The sequence below is a fragment of the Capsicum annuum genome, chromosome 9 (assembly GCF_002878395.1).
Source record: "Capsicum annuum cultivar UCD-10X-F1 chromosome 9, UCD10Xv1.1, whole genome shotgun sequence".
NCBI lineage: Eukaryota > Viridiplantae > Streptophyta > Magnoliopsida > Solanales > Solanaceae > Capsicum > Capsicum annuum.
The window spans coordinates 28,480,352-28,491,251 of record NC_061119.1 but is presented as its reverse complement, the minus strand read 5'-3'; positions in this window follow the sequence as shown (position 1 = coordinate 28,491,251).

Below are 10,900 nucleotides of genomic sequence, written 5' to 3'. Positions count from 1 at the left end.
TTTTGGCATTAATGTGTTTCCAGATACTCGTCCAATTTCTATTCCGCCATATAGAATGGCTTCTGCAGAGCTAAAAGAGTTGAAAGAAGAGCTAGAAGATCTCCTACATAATGGTTTTATCAGACCTAGTGTTTCACCCTGGGGTGCACCTGTACTCTTCGTGCGAAAGAAAAATGGTTCCCTGCTATGTGCATAGATTACCTTCAGCTGAATAAGGTCATTGTTAAGAATCAATATCCTTTTCCTAGGATTGATGACCTCTTTGATTAACTTTAGGGTGCTAAGTGTTTTTCTAAAATAGAACTTCGTTCGGGATATCATCAGTTAAAAGTCAGGGAGTCAAACATTCCTAAAACAACTTTCTGAACCAGATATGGCCATTATGAATTCTTAGTCATGTCTTTCGGGTTGACTAATGCTCCTGCAGCTTTCATAGACCCAATGAATAGGGTCTTTCATCAATTTCTAGACTTGTTTGTCATAGTGTTCATTGATGATATCTTGATTTATTCAAAAAGTGAGGAGGACCATGCCAATCGCCTCCGAATTATCCTCCAGACTCTCAAAAATCATAGGTTGTATGCAAAGTTCTCCAAGTGTGAATTCTGGTTAAATGCTATTGCTTTCTTGGGGCATATTATATCTAGTGAGGGGATAAAGTTGATCCCAAAAAGGTTGAGGTAGTGAGAAAATGGCCCAGACCCACGAGTCCAACCGACATTCAGAGATTCTTGGGTTTGGCGAGTTATTACTGAAGGTTCGTAGAGAGTTTTTCTTCCATAGCGGCGCCACTTACTAAGTTGACTTAGAAAAAGGTAATGTTTTTGTGGTCTAACTCTTGTGAGAATAGTTTTGAGACGTTAAAATAAAAGTTGACTACTACTCCTGTTTTGACTCTTTCAGAGGGTACAGAAGGTTTTGTTGTATACTATGATGCGTCCCGAGTGGGACTTGGGTGTGTTCTTATGCAGCATGGTAAAGTAGTGGCTTATGCATCTAGGAAGTTGAAGGTGCATAAGCGGAACTACCCTACTTATGACTTAGAGTTAACGGTTGTGGTTTTTGCACTTAAGATCTGGCGGCACTATTTGTATAGGGTACACGTTGATATTTTCACCTACCACAAGTCTTTACAGTATGTTTTCTCGCAGAAAGAATTGAATCTCTGGCAGAGGCACTGGAAGGAATTACTAAAAGACTATGACATGAGCCTGCACTATTATTCGGGCAAGGCAAATATGGTAGCTGACGCCCTTAATAGATTGTCAATAGGCAGCCTTTCTTATGTGGGGAAAGAAAAGAGGGAGATGGTGAAGGACATTCATTGACTTGCAAATCTAGGAGTGCGACTTTTGGATTCCGAGGATGGAGGAGTAGTTGTTTATGAGATAGCTAAATCTTCCTTTTGTACAGAAGTTAAAGAGAAGCAGGTTGAAGATCCCATCGTGATGTAGACCAAGAAAGATGTGCGTCAATAAAAGGTAATGTCATTTGAAATTGGTGGTTATGGTATTTTGACATACCAGGGTAGGTTGTGTGTGCCAGATATTGATGGTTTGCGGAAGAGAATCCTTGACGAAGCTCACACTTGAGGCATGTTGTTCACCCAGGCTCTACTATGATGTACCATGATCTGAAATCTATATATTAGTGGAATAATATAGAGCGTGATGTGGCTAACTATGTTGCTAAGTCTTTGAATTTTCAGCAAGTTAAAGTGGAACATAGGAGGACAGGTGGTTCTTCCCAAGAGATAGCCTTTCCCTTGTGGAAGTGGGAGATAATTAATATGGACTTCATTATAGGACTTCTGAGGTCTCGAAACCAGTATGATTCCATTTGGGTGATTGTAGATAGGCTGACCAAGTCAGCTCACTTTCTACCTATCAGGACTAATTATTCGGGAGAGGATTATGCCAAGCTTTTCATTGCAGAAATAGTTCGTTTACATTGGGCATACGTGTCCATCATATCTAAATGAGGTACACAGTTTTCTTCATAGTTTTGGAGATCGTTTCATAAGGGTTTAGGTACCCAAGTGAATTTGAACATGGCTTTCCACCATCAGACAGACAGGCAAGCTGAGTGGACCATCCAGACCCTTGAGGATACGTTGAGGGCCTACATGATTGATTTTAAAGGTAGTTCGGTAGAGCACTTTCCATTGATAGAGTTTGCATATAATAATAGTTTCCATTCTAGTATTAAGATGGCACCATTTAAGGCATTGTATGGAAGAAGATGTAGGTCTCCAATAGGATGGTACAAAGTAGGTGAGATACAAATATTTGGGACTGATCTTGTTCATCAGGCAATGGAGGATGTGAAAGTGATTAGAGAATGACTTAAGATAGCACAGAGTCATCCTACGCCAATATTAGGAGAAGAAATCTAGAGTTTGAGGTTGGAGATTGGGTGTTTCTCAAGGTTTTTCCCATGAAAGGAGTCATGCGATTCGGGAAAAAAGGTAAGTTAAGTCCTCGCTATATAGGACTGTATCAGATTGTCAGAAGGATTGGTGGAGTTGTGTATTAGTTAGAATTGCTAGCTAGTTTGGGTTCTGTTCATCCAGTATTTCATATATCTATATTGAAGAAGTGTATTGGAGACCATTCTTTAGTATTGCTTGTCGAAGAAATCAAATTGACAGACTCTTTGTCCTATGAAGAAGAGCCTATATAAATTTTGGATTGCCAAGGTAGAATATTGAGAAACAAAAAGGTAGCCTTAGTTAAAGTGTTGTGGAGAAACCAGAAAATTGAAGAAGCAACTTGGGAATCAGAAATTGACATGAGAGCTAGATACTCAAACCTGTTTGATCCAATGGATGATGAAAGGGAAGGTGCAATCTTTTCCTTATTCTTTCTATGCCTTAATATGGTTTAAATTATGCTTGTCTGTGTCCCGCGTCAATAATCGGGGACGAATGTTCCCAAGGGGGGATATTGTAACGCCTCAATGTTTTTCCTAGCTAAATTATTGTCCCTAAAGTATCAAGAATTGTCTTCTAGAATGATTACCACTTATTTCCCAGTGGAATTTCTTAGATTTAAACTTTTCATTACGTAGATGATCGAATAAATTTTGCATTGACATAAGATTCATCCAAAACAGACACTCGGTGAAGGAATTATGGTTAATTTAAGTTCTAGTCATAAAACACCATCATTCTTGTTCTTGGCGCATCACGGAGAGGGTGTAAATGAATATGGTCAATTTCCAGTGAGACTCCACGATGGTGAGGAATCGCGAAATGGGCCAAATTCCCATTCGTCAATTTTCAGTGAGCCACCGCGATCGTGGAGCGTCATGGTAGCCCATGAAATAGGGCTCCCAGTTATATTTAATACCCATCTCATTAAGGGTATTTGGGGTATTTTCCAACCCCTTAACATCTTGAACACGGTATTTAACCCCTATTACACTAAAATAAACCTACTCTCACAAAAATCCATCAAGAACTCTCCTTAGGGTTTCAAACAAAAATCCCAGATAACTCAAGATTTAACTGTGAAATTTTGAAACAAAGTGGAGATTTGGAATCCCTAAGCCATAGGCATCAAGGAGCATCCTTTTATTTCTTAAATAGAGGTACGTGGGGTTTTCCTAAAATCTCATAGGCATAGAAATCATGATTTTAAGAAAGGGGTTTTCAGATTTATGAATACATTCATGTTTTAGAAATCTTGACGGTATTGTTTTGGTCTTTTGACCTTCCCCCATATTGATTCAAAATTGTATATATATGTATGCTTGTTCTTTAAGGTTGATGATTTAATTGAGAGCATGACTTATGTAAAATCCCTCTCTTGTTTTGATATTTCCTTTACTTATCATTGTTATAGATGTTTTGAATACATCCTTGAAAAGTATGGTTTAAAATGTCTTGAATTGTGTTATAATTGGATTAAAATTTGGATTTCAAAGAGAGGGTAGTTGTGTTGATAAATAGTGAAAATATTCATATAATGAAAGAGTGCATGATTTTGCCAAAATCACATGACCACCATATGTTTAAAGGATTCTTGCATAGTTTTGATTTATGCTTCAGAACATGAAATCTCTTATACTATTTGCATGTTTGGGTGGTCTAAACTATGTTTTAATGAAAGATCATGCTTATTGTACTATGGCTCAGAAATAGGACTTGCAAGTCTTGGTGTGACGACACCAATTAAGATTATGCCATGATAATTTTGAACAGAATAGAATGCATGTTCGAAATTAGACTTTTCAGATGTTGAACCTATAAAAATGCATAAATCAGAATAGGATAAAATTGGGCATAAAGAGAGCTTAGCTGGTTCCCCGAAGAAGGCACGAGTTCAGACAACTCGTTCCCCAAAATCGTGATTTGCCGATTCAGGTATATTATATTACGCTGGCCTAGTGCTGTGTGGCGCATCAGAATTAGAAACTCCAACCCTCGCGGCACACTCCGGTTGGGGGCTTCCCCGTCGATTTATTGGCGAATTCCATACAGTCGTAGGATTTTAGAATTGTAGGGGAGTACCACCTAACTCAGAAGTAATACAAAGAACAGACAGTGCATTGACAAGAATGACTTATGATTTTCAAAAAGTGCCCATGTGTTTTGAGAACTGTTTATGCATGAGTTTTAACAAATTTCTCTCCACTATTTCACGTATATAAAAGTTTTATTTTGGATTACTTTGCATACCAGTACATCTGTATTGACCCCCCCTTCTCCCTTCAAGTTCTGAGGCTCAGTTTAGGGGTCCAGAAAAGTAATAGATTTTATCAAATAGAGTTGCAGTGCCAAGTTGGTGAGCCTTCTTTATTCCAGAAAGCATGTTTACTTTTAGACAACTATTATTAAATATGGTTTTGGTCTACTGGGGGCCTTGTCCCAGTTTTAGACAGTTGTCAGATTTTTATGTAGTAGAGATTTCACAGATTGAGTCAGATGTTATTTAGATGTAGTTGATTTACATTTTCCATACTTATGATGAATTCAGAATTGACCATGTTTCCGTAGCAGATTATGTTTCCGCATCTTTTTTTATTATATGAATGTTTTGCATGATTACCAGATAAAGAAGGGCATTCCGGGCCTTCATGGTTCAGGATGTCCGTCACGGCCAGGCCCTAGTTTGGGTCATGACAAATATGTAAGATTTGGATACTATAGTCGATTAGAGATAGTTGACATTGATATAGCCTTATTGGCTCAATTTTTGGTTTTTACTCCTTAGAATGACGATTTTTAATTATGATAGATTTGGGGCATTAATTTCTATCCGTTTTTATTGTTGGTTTAGATATTTGAAACTGAGAGATTCATCCTTGATATAAAGATTTCAGCTTGACATTACAAAGATTGTGTGAAGCCTTTGTTTTTGACTTGCTTTTGTTCAGATTTCATTTATAGGTAGGTTGAGTCTACTTCATCTTTTCCTATTCGATCATCTAGATGTCGATTAGATGATATTTGATAAGTGTTCAGATGATAGCCCATGGGCACCATGTTGGCTACTTCTATCTTGACTTAGACTTTTTCATTTTATTTGGGAATTTGGATGATTTACTCAATGGCAGTGATGAGTATTTATACCTTGGACTTTGAGATTTCAATTTGATTTTCATCAGGATTTGTTGCAACATTGGCATAGATTGCATTCCTTGATTATCGCCATTTGTGTACACAAATAGCACCTTATGAGCTTATTCTTATGTTTATCGTATGGACTTTCAGTAGATCAATTTTAGTTCTTTGAGTTCTTAGTGATGAGATTGCGCAGGCGAGACTCAGGTGATTTTCATCCTGGTTCGAAGTAGATAGCAGGACTGGATTGGTAGAAGAAGATTATATTTAGATTTCGGAGCCAGTGGTATGACTCATGACTTATGTCGATTTGGCTTGGATGAGACTTTTTTATTTTGTGTGGGTATCGAGATGGTATCAGTGTGTTGTGGTTCAGATTTGCGTACATTGATGTGTGAGTAGACCCTAACACATTTATGTCTTTTAACTGAGAATAATTGTGAAGTCTTAAGCAACTTTTGTCATTTTAATTATTTTTCTTTCATATTGCAGTAAAAGTCCTGATGCAAGGAAAATTTAAAGAAATTAAAGAAAAAGAGCTAAAAATTGATGCAAAAGAACTGGAAGTATGGCTGACGACATTCCTGATAAGTCATCAGCCCTATGATAAGTTATCATAAATCACGTCAGGTGTTGTAGTGTTAGAAGGATTAAAGTGAAACTGTGACGACATTTCTGACATGTCATCACAACTGTGATAAAGCGTCAGAGTTGCCGTCAAGTGTAGGCAGAGAATCAAATTTTGAATGAAGAAGTGATGACATTTCTGATATGTCATCACATATTTGATAAGTCATCAAGCTTTGTCGTCAGTTAAAGCAGAAGATGCCAAGAATGCTGGAGGGCCTGACGATATTCCTAATAAGTCGTCAGGACCCTGACACGCTGTCACAAATGTCGTCACCTATTCCGAAGGATTTTCTAAACATTGTGATTTTATTTCCTTATTTAGGATTAACTCTAAAAAGCATTTTTTAGGGTTTTTCTAGGGGTTGGCACTTGAGTTTTAAAAGACGTATTTTGATATTTTCTCTCTCGAGTTTCTTGTCTTAAAAAAGCAAATACTTGGGAGACATTATTATCAGTATTTTGAGTTTTTTATTTTGTGATCTAATCTATGATTCACTAGTTATCATTCATATCTATAAGTTTATCTTTCAAATCATGAATTCAGTTATGTGTTTCTTTCGTTACATCATGAGTGGCTAAACTCCATTAACCTGAGTTATGGGATCTAGTGTTAGGTCTTGATGAGGTGCCAAGTATTCAAGATTCAAAAGGTAGTAGGATTTCTTAATAATTCTGAAGTTTTAATTAACATCTGTTGGTTGGAAACAGTAGACACACCTGCTCTGATTTGCTTAAGAAAGAAATCAAATATTGTAGGAAGTGAATTATCAACAGGGACTCGGAAATACTTCATTTAATAATCAGCGCTATAACAAGGTTGGTTAACCTGAGGTGAAGTATGGTTAACAAATATAAATTCCCTAAGTCCGAGAGAATTAGGAAATGCTTAAGTAGGTCGAGAGATATTTAAGCATAACATCGATAAAGATAGCTTGTTATCCTACCCACCGTGAGAATCTTGAACCACTTTTAGCATCTGTCATGTACCGGAAGCCCTAGTGAACATAATTCTAGTTATTTCATAAACTCTTGATTTAGAAACACTAAAACTAGAGTGACCAACAATTATTTGCTAATCATTAAAAAACCCCACTTTATCTTTTCACATCATTCGTTTAAATTCAACTTGTAGCTATAGTTTCAAATTGATTTAATCACCACTCATATTGTTCCTTGTGGATTTGACCCTGACTCCAAAGTTAGATAAATATATTGATGATGACCTCCTTGCACTAAATTGAGGTGTAAGTTGAGTGTTATCATACATCAATCATTTTAGCTTAGTTGGAGGCCAGTTAGCGGTTGAAGTTGAGTTTTGGTTATTTGGGAAGTAAAGTGAGGTTGTTGGTTGATAAAGGGATACCTTTCGAGAAATCCCTTGCAAGTGCTCTCTTCTCATGGATGTTACCCGGGAAGTCATGTTGGAGCATGCGGTCCCAGTACCTCAACCCTTTGAGCCTTTGAGATGTTTTCTATTCCTTGACTTTCGGCAATGAATGTCCTTTTAGTTGTAGATATTGTAATGACCCTTCATGTCATTTTCATATTTATGCTTATGTCCACTGTTTGAGCTTCTCCATTACTTCCCAAAGTCATTTATGACTTGTTGGAACAGATAGTTCAGTTACCAAGTAGTTCATTGATTTTTAGAGCCAATTTCCCATTGAGAAGTTTTCATCGATTCCAAATGGCCACAAAGCAAAAACTTTAGTAAAATGATTTCGGATGCAAATTTTGACTGCACTAGCAGCTATGTAATATCGCTTTTACGATAGGCTTACCATTGGTTAGGATCCCACAGCACCCGAGCTTATTTCGACCTATTAGTCGAAAAGTCAAAAAATTAAAATATATGGGTGTACAGCACACAAGTGGCATATATGACCTCGGATGGAAAATCCGACTTTACCAACTCATTTAGAATGTCAAGTTTAGTGGGGTTACATAGTACGTTAAAAAAACAAAGTCCAAATGAGTTTGGGAGGTCAAAAAAAACTTTTGACCTAGTAGGCCATTTAAACTCATATAAAAGGACCATTTGGCCCATTTTAGGGGAATTATTCTCCTTTTTGAGAACCCTAGCAGCCACAAAGATTTTTTGACTTAAAATTGAGCCTTGTGGATTGATTAGGAGATTAAATACCTTGTGTAAACCATTTTTGCTACAAATTTAAGGTAAAATTCCTTCAAATTTGGTATTAATTTCTCGATTTCTAAAACCAAAACCCTAAGTCCTTTAGGCTCAATTGTAGCCACAATAATAATTATGTTGCTCAGATTTCTTAAAGGTTATAGCTCCCATCATTTGAATAATGGGTTGGTCTCGGAAACTCATTTTCCAAAGGTGGGACCCACTTGGGGGTTTGTGTCATTTTGGATACATGGCATAGTGGTGCCATAATGGTTGATATTGTTCTTGTAATGATGCTTAGATTACGTTGTTGATAGCTTGGATCATGGAAGAAGAAGCTTCAAGAATAGGGAAGGCAAACCTTGTTGGTTCGTGGGCAATTTGTCTCAAGGTATGTTAGGCTTGCTTGTAGATAGATTGAGCTTTATTTTAGTATAATTATTGATATCTTGTGAGATTAGGCGGGGTTTTAGATGATAAATAGAGGAATTTTAGTACTTGGATTTAGTTGTTTCTTGTAGGCTATTAAACATGTAAAGTGTGGTGTTTGACCTTTAGCCTACAACCTTTGATAATTCTACTTGAAGTCTCATGAATAGGATGAGAATACTTTAGTTGCACTAGTTGTTGACAATGATGTTGTTGGCTAACCTTAAGAGTATGTAACCTAGTTATTACTAGTTATGAAATAGCCTTAGTGTTTGGGGTGACTTAGGAATGTTGATTTAAGAAGATTTTTCCCTTATAGGCTTAATATGGATTGATAAGACCTTATGGTGTGATTTACATAGCCTAGCCTAACTCCGGGTAGAATTTAGCCTTGTAGAAGTAAACTTTGGCATTATTGGAATTTAGGAGTGGGACTTGACCCACCTTAAGCTTGAATTATGAAATTCCTTAGTGACCTATCTACTTGATGAACGTCTAAATTACGCTATTGAGATTATAATGGTTAAACCCAATTGTCGGCCTATATATGTGGTCGATGGATGGATAATATGTATACTTGGTTGATTATCTTGTTGTCATGATGTGGATGGCCTTGGGAAGTCTTGTGAATTGAACATATTGTTATGCCATCACTTTATGTGTTGATTAGTTCAGTAAGTGAACCTCTAATTATGCTACCACTCTTGATATGAACCAAGTCTAATGATTAAGATAATGCTTATGTAGATGATTTCTCTATTTGGGTTAATATTTAGAAATGTGGGGATAAAAGAGAAAACTAGCAAGCATGCACTTGACTTATAATTGACTTGCTAATAAACATAATAACGTTGGAAAAGTGGTGATTGTATATATCATTTAGATATTCATGCTCATGCATCTACTTATATTATGTAGTGATGACTAATTGTAAAGTATGATGATACGTGCTACCTTGAATCATTTATATTCTATTATTGTGGCTTGTACATGTTCCTTGATTGGACTACACATGTATGTAAATGTTGGTATTCTTGGGAGATATGCTAATGATATGATAATGATCAATGAATCTGGAGGATATGTTTATATTATGAAGATACCCATTTAATCTGGAAGATATAATGATGTTATGATGATGCCCGGAGAATCCGAAGGACATGTTGATATTATGATGATGTCTGGTTAATCGGGATGAGGTAATGATGTTATGATGATGCTCGGTGAATTCGAAGGATATGTTGATATTATGTCGATGCCCGATTAATCCAGAAGAGGTAATGATGATATGATGATGCCCGGTGAATTCGAAGGATATGTTGATATTATGATGCTGCCCGATTTATTCGGAAAAGGTAATAATGTTATGATGATAACTGGTGAATCTGGAGGATATAATGATGTTATGATGATGCATGGTGAATTCGATGGATATGTTGATATTATGATGACGCCCGGTTAATCCGGAAGATACTATGATATTATGATGATACCCAGTGAATCCGGAGTATATAATGATGTTATGATGATACCCAATAAATTCAGAGGATATGTTAAGGTTATGATGATGCCCAGTTAATCCGAAAGTGGTAATGGTGTTATGATGATACCCGATGAATCCAGTGTATATAATAATATTATGATAATGCCCAGTGAATCTAGAGGATATGTTGATGTTGTGATGATGACCGGTTAATTTGGAAAAGATAACGATGTTATGATGATGTATATATGAATATATGTACACATGTGGGGTTATGTCGTATGTGGTAAACCCATTTTTGTACTTGAAACGTGATGCCTTCCTTGGTAGATTATTAATCATTCTTTGTCACTAAACATTAGTTAAGAGGTGTGACCCATATTAATTTTAATTGGTAACTAGAAGTGGATTATGCTGAGTATATGGTTAAGGCTAAATAATATGTGTAATCTTGTGTAGAACCAAGGGCTCACCTAGTAAATCTACTTGACTTAGATAAATGGTCATGTTATGGAATTTTGCCTAATAAAGTGGCTTTTGTGATAACTAGTTGTCTTTAATAAATGACTATGACTTGTGGGCTAGAAGCCTATTAAACTAGTTGGTGGACCTTACATGGTTAAAATATGGAAACTAGTCCTTATGGTTGTAACATGCCTAA